We start from the raw sequence: 16,654 nt of genomic DNA, 5'->3' as shown, positions 1-16,654 counted from the left end.
GAGGATTTCCATAGGACCCCCTCAGCCAACATCTCGATGGAATACAACCTGGTCCTGCTCCTGGAAGCCTGAGAACAAGAGATGGCCTATTGAGACTCATTACTAGATCCTTATTAGATCACCTTTATAGATTCCAGGAGCTTCCAATACACTAGGTTTCCATCCCCACCCCATGAAGCACCTAATTCCAGCATCTCTCCCTGCACTCTTCTCTCTCCACCTCATCTTCATCCCCTACTAAGTGATTCTCCCCTCCGATCCCCACCCTCCTCCAGTCTGCCCGTAAACTCTACTCTATTCCCCCTCCCAGGGAGATCCATGTGTCTCCCCTAGACTCTCTGGCTCTACAGATTGTAACTTCCTTACTTAATGGCTAGTAACCACTTATAAGTGAATCTAAACCATAGTTTTCTTTCTGGGTTTGGGTTACCTTACTCAGGTTCCATCCATCCATTTGCCTGCAAAATTTCATGTCTTTTTTTTTTTTTTTTTTTTTTAGATAGATTTCCCAAGTGCTGGGATTAGAGACATGTACCTTTAATTTTTTAACCACCGAGTAATAGTCCATTGTGTAAATTTACCACATTTTCTTGGTCCATTCTTCTGTTTTTTTTTTAAAAAAATTTTATTTGTGTATATGAGGTTTTTTGTTGTTTTATTTGTTTTGTTTGTTTGTCTGCATGTATGACTGTGCTCCACATACATGCCTGCTGCATTAGGAAGTTGTGAGCCTCCATATGGGTACTGGGAATAGAACCCAGATCCTTTGCAAGAACAGCACACTCTCTTAACCACTGAGCCAACACTCCAGACATCCATTCTTTGTTTGAGGGCCATGTAGGTTATTTCCAGTTTCTGGCTATTATGAATAAAGCCAAAATGAACATGGTTGAGCAAGCACCCTTGTGGTAGAATGGAATATATATATTTGTATATATGCCCAAAATATTTTTCATTTCCCTGATGGCTAAGGATGTTGAACATTTAAGTGTTTCTCAGCCATTTGAATTTCTTCTGCTGAGAATTCTGTTTATATCTGTACCCTGTTTTTTTTTTATTGGATTATTTGTTCTTTTGATATCTAGTTCTCTGTGTATTTCGGATATTAGGCCTCTATTATGATAAAAAACCTTTTCCTATTTTGTAGGATGCTGCTTTGTCCAATTAACGGTGTCCTTTGCCTTCCAGAAGCTTGTCAGTCTCATGAGGTCCCACTGATTGTCGATCTCAGTGCCTGTGCTATCAGTGTCCTGTTCAGAAAGGCTTCTCCTGTGCCAATGCATTCAAGGCCTTTCTCTTCTATCAGGTAAAACCAGTATATCTGGTTTTAGGTTGAGGCCTTTGATCCATTTCTAGTTTAATTTTGTGCAGGTTGATAAGTATGGATCTATTTGAATTCTTCTGCATGCACCATTTTGACCAGCACCATTTGTTGAAGATGCTCTTTTTTTTTTTTTTGGTGTCTATTTCTGGCTTCTGTATCAAAAATCAGGTATCTATGTGTGTGTGGATTTATGTCTGGGTCTTCACTTAGATTTTATTAATCAGTGTGTCTGTTTTTATGCCAATGCCATTTGGTTTTTATTACTATAGCTCTGCAGTACAGTTTGAAATCAGAAAGCAGTTTTATTGTTCAGAATTATTTTAGCTAGCCTGTTGGGGAATATTATTTTAAGATGTGTTACTTTTGTTTATGCTGTATTGTTTAACTCTGTAAAACTGTGATTCTTTGCCTGTCCTAATAAGAGCTGACTGGTCAGTAGTGAGGCAGGAGCAAGGACAGGCAGGGCTGGGAGGCAAAGAGAATAAAATAGGAGAGACAAGGACAAGGAGGAGCAGGAGAACAAGGAGAGAAGGCCATCGGGGTCCAGCCACCCAGGCACTCACAGAGTAAGAAGGAGAGGAAGATATACAGACGTAAGAAAGATAAAATCCCAGAGGAAAAAGGTAGACGGGATAATTTAAGTTTAAAAAAGTTGGCAAGAAATAAGCCAAGCTAAGGCTGGGCATTCATAACTCAGAATAAGCATCCGTGTACATTTATTTGGGAGCTGGGTGGTAGCCTCCCTGCACCCCCCTAGAAAAGCCAAAGAGTGAAACTTCACACAACACTCTGGGTTGTTTTTCCATATGAAGTTGCAACTTGTCCTTTCTGTGTCTGTCAACAGTCATGTTGGCGTTTTGAGGGGATTCCATTCAATCTGTAGATTACTTTCGGTAGGATGGCCACTTTCACTACGTTAATTCTACTGATTCATAAGCATGGAGGATCTTTCTATCTTCTGCTATTTTCAATTTCTTTCTTCAAACACTCGAAGTTTTAGTATATAACTACATAATTTGCTGAAAGTATTTACCAACTTTAGGAGTTCCCTGGTGGAATTTTTAGGATTGAAATGTCACCTTGGTGGATTTTCCCTTTGATGAGTATGTTCTCTTTCTCTCTCTCTCTCTCTCTCTCTCTCTCTCTCTCTCTCTCTCTCTCTCTCTCTCTCGGTCAACATGTTGAGTTCCAGGCTAGCCAAGGTTATATGGTGAGACTCTGCCTTAAAAAGAAGAGAAAAACTGGAAATTTTTGTTATTTTTTCCCCTTTTCTGGTTTGTTTGTAAAACATTGACTAAGTTAGTAATACACATGAGCTAGGCATGACGGTAAAGACTTACGGTCCCAGCCCTGGGGAGGTGGAGGCAGGAGGATCACAGCAAAGCTGCCAAGTAAGACCCTGCATCAAAAATGAATGAATAAAGCCGGGCGATGGTGGCGCACGCCTTTAATCCCAGCACTCGGGAGGCAGAGGCAGGCGGATCTCTGTGAGTTCGAGACCAGCCTGGTCTACAAGAGCTAGTTCCAGGACAGGCTCCAAAACCACAGGGAAACCCTGTCTCGAAAAAAAACCAAAAAAAAAAAAAAAATGAATGAATAAACAAATAAAACAAAATAGTCCCGATACGGAGGGATTGGGAAACCCTGGAACACCTCTGCTTAACTTCCAATCCTAATCTAGTGTCTTACTGCGCAGGACAACTCTATGATCTTTATAAGCTTGGATAGTATTTTCCATCTGAGAGTGTGGGGACACGCCACCTGCTTCTAACTATGTACAGGGTAGAAACGAGGAAGTTCTTGTTTTCATGTGTGCGACTGTGTAAATGGAGATTGGAACATCTGTCTTGATGAGAGATGCTAAGTTTAAAGAGGCAAGCTGCTATGCCATGGAGAGGATCACGTGGCAGGAGACTGAGGATCACAGACAGTCTGTCATCCCAAAGATGACCGAAATGATGCTACCAGCCTTAGGAGCTGCCTGCCTCTGGGCTTTTTTTTTTTTTGGTACAGTACATCTCAGTTTAGACCAGTCATGTTTCAGATGCTTTGTAACTGTGTGTAGCTGCTCAGCTAACATCAGTTGTATGAGCTTGTAACAGAAGGTACTTTATCATCCATATAAAAGTTTACTGGAGGCAGGTTGAGTTTTCTATTTTAAAAAAGATTTATTTTATTTTAGTATGTGTGTGTGTGTGTGTGCGCGCACAAGCTTGCATGCACACATCGGAAGAGGGCATGGGATGGGTCCCATAGAGGTGGTTTTACAAGTGGTTGTAAGCCAACATGGGTGCTGGGAACTGAACTCTGGGACTGTAAGAAAGCAATCAGGGCTCTTAAATGCTGAGTCATCACTCCATTCTCTAGGTCAGGTTTTCTAGACTGAAAATAGTTAGAGCAATGGCTCAGTGGTCAAGAGCACTTAATGTGTTTTCCAGGACCCGAGTGGGAGTGGTTCCCAGCATCCACACAGCCATCCTCTACCATCTGTAGGTTTAGCTCCAGGAGGTCCCAAGCCTCTGGTTTCCAAGGGTTACTGTACTCACGTGCCCATGCCCATATGAAAACACACACCTACACATAATTTTAAGAAATGCCTGATTATTATCATTATTATTTTTTTTACAGTGTTCCTCTATGTAGTCCTGGCTGTCCTGGAACTCACTATGTAGACCTGGCTGGCTTTAACTCACAGAGATCCTCCTATCTCCGTCTCTAAAGTGCTAGGACTAAAGGTGTATATCACTAGGCCCTGCTAAAATATATTATTTTTAAAAAATGCAAGGCCAGGCATGAAGGTGTATGTCTCACTTAGGAGGCAGAGTCAGAAGGATCACTGTAAATTTGAGGTCAGAGACAACTATATAGGAAAGTCAGTGGATAACACCCCCTAGCCAAATTGGTGAGTTTTCATTTCAATGAAAAACCTTGTATCAGAGAGAGAGAGAGAGAGAGAGAGAGAGAGAGAGAGTTTAATAAGCACACAGGTCATGTTCATATAGATACGAACTCCCCAGCCAGTATCCCATTGCATGGAATTTGTGAGATTGCTAAGGCTAGACTGCTCCTCCTACCTGGTTCTGGTGAGCCTGGAATCACCGTGTCATGTCCTGTTCACTGATAGCTCTCCTCACAGCGCCCTGCAATTTCTCTTGTTCTGGATATGCTCTCTTCACGGTGCTCATTAATATTGTTTAATTCTTACCCTCATTCAATAAATTACTCCTTTCAGAAAACCCCGTTTTAAAGTTCTCTGAAAGAGAAACGAAAGGCCTCGACTCAGGGACCTTCAAGCCACTTCCTCAGATAGAGTCTGTAGTCACCAAGGCGTTAGTGGCCCCCAGGGCTTGTGCAAACTCACAGCTTCACTTCCTCCTGATGTAGAAGACCCACGTCACCGCTGACATTCTCATTTTGGCGGCAAGCATGTGCGTGCCCATTTTTAAGTGTGTTTTCAATGTGTAATTTAAAAACTAATTCTAAGGGGAAATATGTCATATACATTATTCTCTGATCTTTATCTCACAAATAAGGTTCCCCCTCCCCAACCTTAGCATTATTTATCTAGTTTCTTTGTTTTGTTTTGGGTTTTTGATACAGAACCCTGTGTTGCTGAAGTTAACCACGAAGTCCAGAGCCCCCGTCTCTACTGATAAAGACTTGGTTTACAGCTGAGTGCCACCAAGCACGGTTTAAGCTTTGTTATTGTGGTTTTTATGCATTTATTTACGTTTAGAAACAGTCTCTTTATGCAGCCCCGACTAGCTTAGAATCACCATGTAGGCCAAGCTGGCCTATGAGCAGTGCAAGGATGGTATATGTATACCCCAATTCCAGCTGGCACTGCGACCATTCTGAGCGCCGCCACACACCCGTTAGGACAACCGACCTCTGCTCGCTGGGCGACGCAATCTGATGTTTGTCCATTCTTTTCTGTTCTCACAGTCATTGCTTATTTTGGGCCCTTGTACCTCTGATTCCAACTTTGCATCCGCATCTGGCTCAGTTAGGTTTTTATTACTCTAATAAAACATCATAGCCAACAGCAACTTGGGGAGCACGGGGTTTATTTAAGCTTACAGTTCCATATTACAGTCCATCACTGAAGGAAGTCAGGGCCCCTCAGCCTGCTTTCTTATTTCAGGGCCCTTAGTCCAGGGGTAGCCCTGCCTACACCAATCAAGAAAATGTACCACAGGCTTGCCCACCAGCCAGTCTTGGGGGGAGGATTTTCTTATGAATGTTTCTTTTCCCCAGAAGACTCTAGCTTGAGTCAAGTTGACATAAAACAAGCCTCTACACTTGCCCATGTCTTCTCTTGACAATATGCCCTGTCCATGGCTATAAGACTGACACCTGTGTTCTAGCTAAGCATACCACGTGAGCTTGAGAGCTTTCATTGCTCACGTCTAGTCTGAACTGGTGAACCTGAATAGAACAAAAGCTGAGCGACACGCCCAAAGTGGTTTTGCTAGTGGGTACAAGAAAAGACTCCACTTTAGATCTGCCTAATCTCAAAGTCTGTGATCTTTACACTGTCACAGTGTGTAAAACATGACATGTCCCCAAAACATGAAGAGTTCTTACCTCCTTTTCACAGACATCCAGTGGCTCCTCGTCACATGCCTGAGGCTGATCTTCAAGGCAGTATGACTACCCATTCCTTTTGCCATGCTCCCGCTAAGCATTTTATGCAAATGTATTATTATTATTATTATTTTGGAGCTAGGGTCTCACCATGTCACCCTGACTGGCCTGGAATTCGCTCTGTAGACCAGGCTGACTTCAAACTCCCAGAGATCCACCTGCTTCTGTTTCCCGAGTACTTGGGTTAAAGGCGCGCAACACTGTTGCGTGTTTTACTCTTTTAGTTTTCGGGGGTCCCACCACACAGTTCCCAAATAAATCACACATGGATGGAGGCTTATTCTTTGTTACGAATGCCCGGTCTTAGCTTGGCATGTTTCATGCCAGCTTTTCCTAAATTATCCCGACTACTTTTTGCATCTGGACTTTAGTCTTTCTCTATTTCTGTATACATTTCTTTATTTCTTTCTCCGTGGCTTGCTCTGTAGCTGGGTGGTGGGCCCCTAGAGTCCTCCTCTTCTTGTTCTCTTGCTCCTCCTCTTCCTCGTTTCTCCTAGTAATTCTCTCTCTCTGGCAGCCCTGCCATTCTTGCTCCTGCCTTGCTATTGACTTTTCAGTGCCTTATTACACCACCAGGTGTTTTAGACAGGCGAAGAATCACAGCTTCACAGAGTTAAACAAATGCAGCATAAACAAAAGCCACACACCTTAAGATAATATTTCCCAACACAGCACGCTGTATTGTTACCTCGCCAGTCTCCCTCTGCACTCTCCGTAGCGGAACTCTTAGTCCACCCCAGATTCATATGTTGAAAGCTTAACCGTCCAGGCGAGAGTGTTAAGAAATGGAACACTGAAGAGTGATTTGGTCATGAGAACAGAGCTTTCATCATTGGTGTTAGTGTTCCTGCCGAAGAGCCTTCACTATACCGAAAGATGCCATCTATAAACCAGAATACAGGCCTTTACCACAACCTGAATTTGCTGCAGCCTTAATGTGCTTGCCAGAGTCCAGAACACACACGTTTTCTCTCTCTCTCTCTCTCTCTCTCTCTCTCTCTCTCTCTCTCTCTCTCTCTCTCTCTCTGTCTCCTTAAACTTGTGCTTGCCAGATTCCAGAACTGTAAGAAATCTGTCTCCCTGTCTTTCTGTCTCTCTGTGTGTGTCTTTCTGTTTTTGAACAAGGTCCATCTATGTAGCCCTGGCTGTCCTGAAACTCACAGAGATCCACCTGCCTTTGCTTCCTGAGTGCTTAAAGATCTTAATCCTTCCTGAGGGATTAAAGATGTGCATCACCACGCCTGGCTCCCAAATTCTGCTTGTTACGGTTGTAACCCTGTTTAAGAATATCTTCTCATTGCGCAGAGACCATGCTAATCTTCTCTGTATCGTTCCAATAAAAATAAAACAAAAACCTTCTCTCTGCACTCTGAAGGGCTAAGATGCTTTCGTGTCTGTTCGCGTCCTCCCACCTTTGCCCTCAGCATTTCCTCGACTTGAGTGCTCCTTCCACCTTGTTTCTTCCTCGACACGCTCATTTCACGTCAGAACTCACCTGAGACGCCTTCTTCTCACTCCTACTTGTTTCCCTAGTGAACTCTTCCTGCTATGACCATAGCTGTTTCTCTGTTTTACTCCCACAATGCACTGCTGGTTGCATATAATTAGTTTTTCTCTCTGTGTTATTGAGTACTGTTCTGCTGTCTATAAATGCGGTAAGGCAGAGATCACTTACTGTTTTATTTAAAGGAGGCTCACTGGGGCTTGCCATTTACTGAACCTGAAAGTAGACTGGCACATGGCGAACCGCAGTCTCATCTCTGCACCCCGCCCTCTCACACAGCTGTGTTTGCAGCTGTGCGTTTGACCAGGCCTGGGCATCCCCCCCCCCCCCCCCCCCCCCCCCCCCCGCTCCGCAGTGAGGTTTTGCCCTCAGGTCCTGAGGTATGGGTCTGCATAGACTCCCAGGCTGGCTTCAGTCAGGACATGGAAAGATCAATATTGAAAGACTGTGCAGGGGCTGGAGAGATGGCTCAGTCGTTAAGAGCACTGCCTGCTCTTCCAAAGGTCCTGAGTTCAATTCCCAGCAACCACATGGTGGCTCACAACCATCTGTAATGGGGTCTGGTGCCCTCTTCTGGCCTTCAGGCATACAGACAGACAGAATATTGTATACATAATAAATAAATAAATAAATATTAAAAAAAAAAAAGACTGTGCAGAGGACATAAGATGTAGAAAGATGACCATCTTCAGATTGTGCCCAGAGTAGCTGAATAATCGTGTACTGCCTGGCTGCCTGTCAAACCACGTTTGCAGAGGAGTTTCTCAGCAACCAGATGGACAACACAGACATCCTTAGACATCGAAGAGTTTTGATCATTAGACTTACTTAAAAAGTCTCTCTGATAAAATCACCAGGAAGCTCGTGGGCCAACTACCCCAGAGCGTTTCCTGTAGATAGAAATTGATTTTTTTTTCCAAATTCTCGCTTCCGTCAATATAGACCTACTAAATGCCTACTTCTCTGTCATCCTTTTAACCATGCTTTCGACCTCAAACTTTATTCCTGAATGAAGCACAACACTAAGATTGCTGTGAATCACCCAGGCGTCAGTGGGCTTGTAGGTCCTTTGGGACACTAAGTTAACACCACCTGAGAAACTACATCTTGTGAGGTTGTAACACTATTGGTGTGAATGTAACAAGTGTACACCTTCCATGACCACAATACATATGCCTAGAGCCAAAACAAAGAGTGAATGACACTCTCTAGGGCACCTCTCGATTCACTTCTTAAACTTTGACTTTCTGTCCTGCAAGGTTTTTGTTGTCGTATGTTTTGTTTCTGTTTATTGAGACAGAATATCACTGTCTGGCTCTGGCTGGCCTGGAACTTGTTATGCAGACCGGGCTTGGCCTCAGACCCACAGATCTGCCTGCCTCTGCCTCTGAGTCCTGAGATTAAAGGTGTGTGCTACTATAGCAGCTCTGAATAATTTTGTTCTAACAATCTTGCTACCCAAGTGAGGACTCTTCCTTTAGGACATACAAGAGCAGTCTTGCTGAACCGGGCCGGGCTGGTTCTTTTGCACTTCTCTTGCCTTACAAACAAGGGAAGAAACAGATTATGTGTGTTGGGCCAGCAAAATGACACAGCAGATGAAGCACCTGCCATGCCCGGTGGACGACCTGAATGTGAGCCCTGGAACCCATGTAAAAGTAGGAGAGCCCTGAGTCCACAAAGTTGCCTTCTGACCTCCACATGAATATCACGGCATGTGTGTACCCCACACGTCACACGTGCGCAATAAACAGTAACAAATTTTACAAATAATTGTGAATATTGTCACAGATATGCAATTCTGATTTTACATGGGGATATAACTTTCTGGAATACACTGAAGGGGGCTAGAGAATATTTGGACCTTAGAGCACCCTTTGCCTTCGACCAGTCTAGCCAGGAGGCAGCCATGCGAAACCTCAGAGGTCTAACTGTCAGGTCATAAAAGGCTCAGGCCCTTTAGGAAGGAAGGTTAGGTCACCGCATCAGGTCGACGATGCCGGCCATTTAAGCTTCTAAGGGTGTGGGCGGCTTTGCCTAAGTCCTAGAGAAAGGAAGTTGTAAGGACAGCCACGGCCTCATGACCTCACTTTCTTCCTTGTTTTTGTCTTTTTCCTTTTTTTCTTTTCCCTTTTCACTCGTGACTAACCTCACAGTTTAGTCTATACCTAGTTGTAACAGATTAGGAAAAAACATTTATTACCTAAGGGTAAAGTTTTTGATGAGCTTCTGTATCTCACAGAGTGGATGCAAGGAGTTTTTTTATGAACCAGGAACAATTGGTTAACAAGAGGCAGGACCTTGTCGCTGTATTGGTGATTTTAGCATGGAAAATGGATGAATAATAAGAAAGGTAAACTGGGTGGTTTCTTTTTCTCAACTTGACACAAGCCAGAAACGACTGGGAAGAGGACTCTCCATTGAGAAAGTGCCTCCAGCAGATTGATGTGGTGTTCTTGCTGATTCTGTAGGGACATTTCTTGATTAAATGATTGATGTGGGAGGATTCACCCCATCGTGGGTTGTGCCAACCCTGGGCAACTGGTCCTGAACTGCATAAGGAAGCAGGCTGAAGAAGCCATAAGAAACACGTCCATTAGTGGCACTCAACTAGGGCCTTCAGCTCCTGCCTCCCGGTTCCTACTCTTACTTCTCTAGAAGTTCAGTAAAATAAACCCTTTCCTTCCCGAGCTGCTTTTAGTTATAGCCTTTATTATAGCAACAGAAAGCAAACTAGAAAACAAAGAGATAGACAGTGGCAAATATTGTCATTGGCTCTTCACACATCTCCAGTCTCATTGTAGCTTGGCTTTCTGAGCTTTAAGCTGAGGAGCTAAAGGACTGCATTTCCAAGACTCCCTCGGAGCGTGAGCGCATCTAGGGGCCATGCTGCTTTCTATGCAGGAGGAACCCTGCCTGAAGTAGCAGGAAGGGTGGGGATGGTGCAGAAACCATGTGCTCCTTCTGGGAGGCCCAATTGCAGAGGTTCCTGCTGTTTCTACGTATCTGGCTTAGAGGTTCTGCTGACCAGATCCTAGACCTATGGGTACCCAAGCAGAGGAGGTGGCAGCAGCAGGGACATATTTGCTAGAGAGGTCACATGGCATGGTCAGTCATTTCTCTTCACTGTACGGTCAATGGCTATACAAAAGATAAGCCTTTGTTCTTGACATTCAAAGTCATGCTGTGAGTTAACCAATGCTCCCTAAGAAATCTCTTCATGATTGAATGAGAGTGTGCTCTGTTGTCTAAAACTAGTATATGAGTTGCTTTATTTCTAAATTAGCAAAGGGACTAGTCTGTGCAATCTTGAGGTGCAGGAGTGGGGCGGATATTTGAGAACTGGACACAATCGTTTGACCTTTAATCCAAGTCCATTTATTCTTAAATTGGGTGAATACAAAACTCTGGGGTTTTGTTATTTTGGTTTTTTTTAAGGATTTATTTATTTTAGAACGTGTGTATGAGTGTTTTCTCACATGTATTTATGTGTACGACGTGCATGCCTGACCCACAGAGGCCAAAAGAAGGTTTCAGATCCCCAGGATTCAGAGTTACAGACAGTTGTAAACCTTCACCTGGATCCCCTGCAAAAGCCACAAGAGCTCCTAACTGCTGAGCAATCTCTCCAGCACCTTGGTGGTTTGTTTACTTGAGGCAGGGTCTTCCCGTGTTTCCCTGACTGGCCTGGACCTCACCATGTAGTGCAGACTGGCCTCCAACTCGCAAAGGTCTGACTGCCTCGGACGTGGCAGCGCTGGGGTAAGGGCTAGTGGCACACAGGAGTTCCCTTCTGCTGCTTTTGTGAAAATGACAAAGACTTCCCAGACATGGCCTCCTAGCAGCTTTAGGTCCTGTCTCCTGAGACTAGCTGGAAGACGTCCCTTCATTAAGCTTCCGTGTGTACATTCTTGTGGCTTCCTTCTTTCTCTGTGTCCCTCCTTTCTGTTCTTTGTCGGGTACTCTTTCTCTGCTGCTGACCCTTTACTGAAGAGGATTCCTAGGTGTTCTAAACTCAATCTGCTTCTCACTCAGCATTATTCAAGGGAGCAATTCCAGGTGTTCTCCGTCCTTATGGTTTTAATTCATTTCTATACAACACTGGCTTCTAGATTGGTTTCTTCAAGTCACCTCTCCTAAGGACCAACTATAGACCCAATATGTCCACGTTAGCTTCTTATGGGCACTCATGACAATAGCATGGATGAAACAGAACTCATTAGCTTCCTCTTCCTACCCCCTCAAATTCCCTCTCATTGGCAAGCTACTATTTCTATCTCTTCTCTACGAAGGTGAACGGCACCACAGTCAACAGGGTCCATCTCTTCTCTATGCAGGTGAACGGCACCACAGTCAACAGCATTGCTGCAGCCAGAAGCTGAGCACTAGCTGTCGCTCGTCTTTCCCTTGCTGAGCCGACCAGTCCTGCTACTTCTGAGCATTGCTCCACTTTCCTCTTTACTGCCTTAGTTTAAATACCATCACCTACAGCTTCCAGCCAGTCTGTCCTCCCTTAATCCGGCCTCCCTCTTACCTTTTTTCACACTGAATGCAGATAAACACATCTGAGATAAGTGCTGTTGTGCCTTTCTCTGTTGACTGAGTTTTCTGCCCCACCAAGTCCCACAGCCATTTAGTCCCAATTAAACACACAGAGGTCTACATTAATCATAAACTGATTGGCCTAGTAGCTTAGGCCTCTTATTAAATCTTATAACTTATATTAGCCCATAATTCTTGTCTGTGTTGTCCATGTGGCTTGGTACCTTTTTCGGCAAGGCAGTCACATCTTGCTTCCTCTGTGTCTGGATTATGATGGCAGACTGACTCTTTCTCTTCCCAAAATTCTCCTGTTCTCCTTGCCCTGCCTCTGCTTCCTGCCTGGTGACTGGCCAATCATTGTTTATTTAAAATACAAGTGACAGGGTACAGACCATTGTCCCACAGCATTTCTCCTGCCTGTGAGTAGCATCGTAAGCCTTACACGGGGCTTGGAGAGTGTCCTCTCAGTGGGTTCCTCTTGCACCCTTGTTACACTCCTTAGCGCCTCTCCAGTTCACTTATATGCCCAGCCTCCTTGAGTTTTTCTCAGGTCCCAGTATGTGTTGTTGTCTTCAGTCTGTGCACATCTGCTTCTAGCTGTTTGCTCCCCCTCATTCCCCAGTGGCAGAGAAGTTCCCTCTACTACTGCTAGAAGTCTGCAGTTGTTAGCTTCTGATTTACTTTTGGTCGGACCCCAACATACCTAGCTTTTGAGTCAAGAGCTGTCTTTCATCTTCTCCTTGTTAGTAGTTCTATCACCGCACAGAATACTGGTTCTTAAATAGTTTTGAAATGGTAAAATTGATGCAACTACTAAAGAACAAATACACAATTCTTCTTTATCACTACTTAGCAACTCTAACTATAAAGATTTAGGGTTGGCAAAATGAAACTTTTGGCTAGCCCTCAATCATTGTCAAGCCTTGGTGTGAGAATTCCTTCTGTCTCCGTGTTGCTTTTATTGGTTAATGAATAAAGAAGCTGATTTTGGCCAAACACACACACACACACACACACACACACACACACACACATATATATATATATATATATATATATAGAGAGAGAGAGAGAGAGAGAGAGAGAGCGAGTAGGTGGGGTCAGGGAGAAGCCATAGAGCCGTCAGAGGAGAAAGACACGAGTTGTCAGCTGGAACCTTGCCAATAGTCCACAAACCTCATGGTAAAATATAAAATAATGGAAATGGGTTAATTTAAGTTATAAGAGTAAGCCAGAAATGCCCTTAAGCTATTGGCCAAACAGTATTGCAATTAATACAGCTTCTGTGTGGGTTATTTCAGGAGGCTGGGTGGCCGGGAAATGAACAAGCAGCCTCATACTACAGATTGATGCGCCAATGTGGGGCAAGAATTTCCACATAGAGTCTAAGATAGTTTTTTTTTTTAAAAAAAAGGCTTCTAGACCCACAAAAACAGGAACCAAGTGCTGCTTCTTGGTAACAGCAATTCTTCAGATAGACTCTGTTTGCAAAGGAGGTACAGTAAAATCTGCATGACTCCTTAAAAAAAAAGCGGTGGCTTCCTGATTCTCCAGCACAAACAGCTCTGACTCTTTTGAGAGGTCCACTATGGTGCATTTAAGTGGGGTTTGTGAGCAGAGTGCTACAACTTGCTTCGTGGCAACATAGACCAGCTGGATGCCTGAAAATGGGGCTGTGAGCATGGCTCTCAGAGGCAGCAAACATGCTTACACCATGCTGGACTGGGCAAAACAAGCAGGCAGGGCCATATTGGCACTAACCACGCCCACTTAGCATTAAAAAAGGCACTTCTGGTCAGAAAATTACAGATACACAATAGGACAGATTCAGACATAAAAGAACTCTAAATGAGACCCGGTGTGTTAAAAAAATGTACATAGGCTTGGGAGAGAGAAGAAAAGGAGTAAAGAGACAATAAATGTAATATAAAAGTACAGGCAGTCATAGATTAAAGGAGTAAAGGTAATAAAAATAAATACTAAACTTGTAAAAAGAAGTAATAAAATAAGAAAAATAGCCAAATAAAGATGGAATATACATGAAGAGTCTGGATTATGTATATTATTGTGTATTCTTTGGATTTTTTGATTAAAGAAGCTAAAGGAGCTAAGAACAGAGAGATATTTCATTGTATGGGTTGCAAAGCTAAACCAACATATATGTTTTAGAGATATCATGACTCCTCACCTCCCTATTCCCCTACGCTGGCTAATTTTATGTCAGCTTGACACAATGTAGAGTCATCTGAAAGAACGGAACCTCAGTTGAGAAAATTCCTCCCTAAGATCCGGCTGTAGGGCATTTTCTTAATTAGCGATTGATGTGGGAGGGACCAGCCAGGCCATTTTGGAAGCGTGAGTATGAAGAACAAGTTGGGAGGCAGCACCCCTCCACGGCCTCTGCATCAGCTCCTGCCTCCAGGTTCCAGTCCTGTGGGGGTCTCTGCAGTCTTCACAGGTCTCGGAGAGACAAGTCATGGGAGGCAAGAAGGTAATGCATCACCCCGTGACTCAGGAGCTGGGCTTGGTTCTAACTTCAGGAGTCTGACTCTGAGCTGTTTATTTTAGGCATATTTAAACACAGCACAATCAGTGAAAACTATTCTTATGAAGATTAGCTCAGGCCCACGTGCACAACAAAGCATACCCAAATCTCTTTGAGGAACAAAGTAAGCTAAATACAGAGTAAGTGTGACTATATCAAAACTCTGTAAAGTACCTTTCATAAGAATAGGTTCTGTAGACCCACTGAGAGAAAGGTCTGGAGGAGCGTCTGGTGCCAGAAAATCTTCAGACACAGACTGCGCAAAGGTCAGCAGGCTAGAAAGCATGTCCGCTCCAGCCTTCTGGACAGAAAGCAGGTTTGACATTCCTTCCCTTAAAGGAACAACCCTGTGTGCTTCACATTCCAGGTTCCCCTGATGCTCTCCTGAGAGCCCAGGGACCTCTCTCTGCACCTCCTACACTGCCCTGCTTGAGTCCCTGCCTGCACTGCTTTTGATGATGAACCATTATATGGAACTGTGAGGAAAATAAATGCTTTCCTTCCCAAGTTGCTTTTGCTCATGGTATTATCAAAACAATAATAACCCTATGATATTACCCAACTTTATATTCTCTCTCTCTCTGAACGATCTGATTTTTGTTATTAGATTCCTTTGTTCAGCATGATGTTGATAAAATTGGTTCTTTTTCCTTGCTATATTCATCCCTTCTCACAGACATACTGTATCATGTCAGAGGACATTGGGATGCTTCATGGTGAGTTAACGTGAATGAAGCCATTATGAGTATTCTTGTATATGTGGTCTTGGTAGATGCTAGCATAATTGCCATTGAGTTTATAGCTAGGAGCAGAGTTGCTATATTGTAGGCTGTGCATACAGCTATCTTATGAGGATACTCTCTTTTACCAAAATCATGATACCCATTTATACGCCCACCAGTAAATGCTTATGTGTTCCGATTGTTCCACATCATTGATATTGCTCCATATCATTGTTAGCCAAATTATACAAATATACATCTGAGATGAACACTGAAGTTATAAATTGCTGCAATACTATAGAAAGCATCCATAATTGGTTTCCTGAGGTTGGTGAGTTTTCAGAGACTAATAAAAACTAATAACATCCGTTGAGCATGTGCTGTTTACCAGACACATTCTAGGCACCTTGGCAGGTTGTCTTATTTAATCATTGTAACCGTATGAAGGGAATTGCTGTTACCCTCATCTTATGATTGAGAAATCTGAGGCATACAGAGACATATAATTAATGTATAGACTTGAGCTAGCTGGAAGTACCTGTTCAGATTACTAAACGTAACCCCTCTTTGGTCTGATCAGCCTGCCCAGAAAGCATTTTTATGAGAGTTAAAAAATTTGGATTAGAAGTCGCTGTGGTAGTGCACTCCTTTAACCCTAGAACTCAGGGGTCACAGAAGGTGGATCTCTATGCGTTCAAGGCCATCTTTCTCTGCCTAGAGAGTTCCAGCCCAGCCAATTTTTCATTTTCATTAGTGAGACCCTAGAGGAGAGAAAAAGGAGAGAGAGAGAGAGAGAGAGAGAGAGAGAGAGAGAGAGAGAGAGAGAGAATATACTGAAGATGTTTATACACTAGAGGTTGAAATAAAAGAACAAAGCAGTCTGGCGTATCCCTAACTGGTAAAGCGTCCTATCAGGATTTAGCACTGTGATTTTGGTTTGTGGAACAGTTTTACCAAGTTCTAAAATAATCTACAGAGTGTCAGGTAAGATCCTATAGTAAAAAAAAAAAATTACGTCTAATGGAACTAAAATCTAATAAGATTTTGGGGAAAGAACATAAAGATGTCTTAATTTTCTAAATTTTACAAAAGTAAATTATGTGAACACATTACTAAGGTCTAGTGGTAGTGAAGAATATTCTTCATTATCTCTAGCTCCAGGTATTCATGACCTTGTACAGTTTCTCTTGCCTAGTGAGTCGGTGTTGTCTTTTACCAATGGAATGTGGTAGAGCTGACAGTGAGTCACTTCTGTGGCTAGGGTATAGAAATATCATTAACCCCATCTCTCTCTCTCTCTAAGGACATTCACTTTGCGGAAACCCAGCTCCCATGTTATAGGAACACTCAAAAGACGTATGAAGAAAGAA

General features: G+C 43.3%; 1 non-coding gene across 1 annotated transcript; it reads right to left on the bottom strand.

Annotated features, from left to right (window-relative positions):
* Window positions 1-7,232: 7,232 nt before the first annotated feature.
* LOC130866138 (U6 spliceosomal RNA) lies at window positions 7,233-7,336 on the bottom strand. Its single transcript, XR_009056313.1, has one exon. It is a non-coding gene; the product is annotated as a U6 spliceosomal RNA (small nuclear RNA).
* Between the last annotated feature and the right edge of the window lie 9,318 nt (window positions 7,337-16,654).

Source organism: Chionomys nivalis, chromosome 24 (assembly GCF_950005125.1).
Source record: "Chionomys nivalis chromosome 24, mChiNiv1.1, whole genome shotgun sequence".
Taxonomy (NCBI): domain Eukaryota; kingdom Metazoa; phylum Chordata; class Mammalia; order Rodentia; family Cricetidae; genus Chionomys; species Chionomys nivalis.
This window is presented reverse-complemented; position numbering and strand designations above follow the sequence as displayed.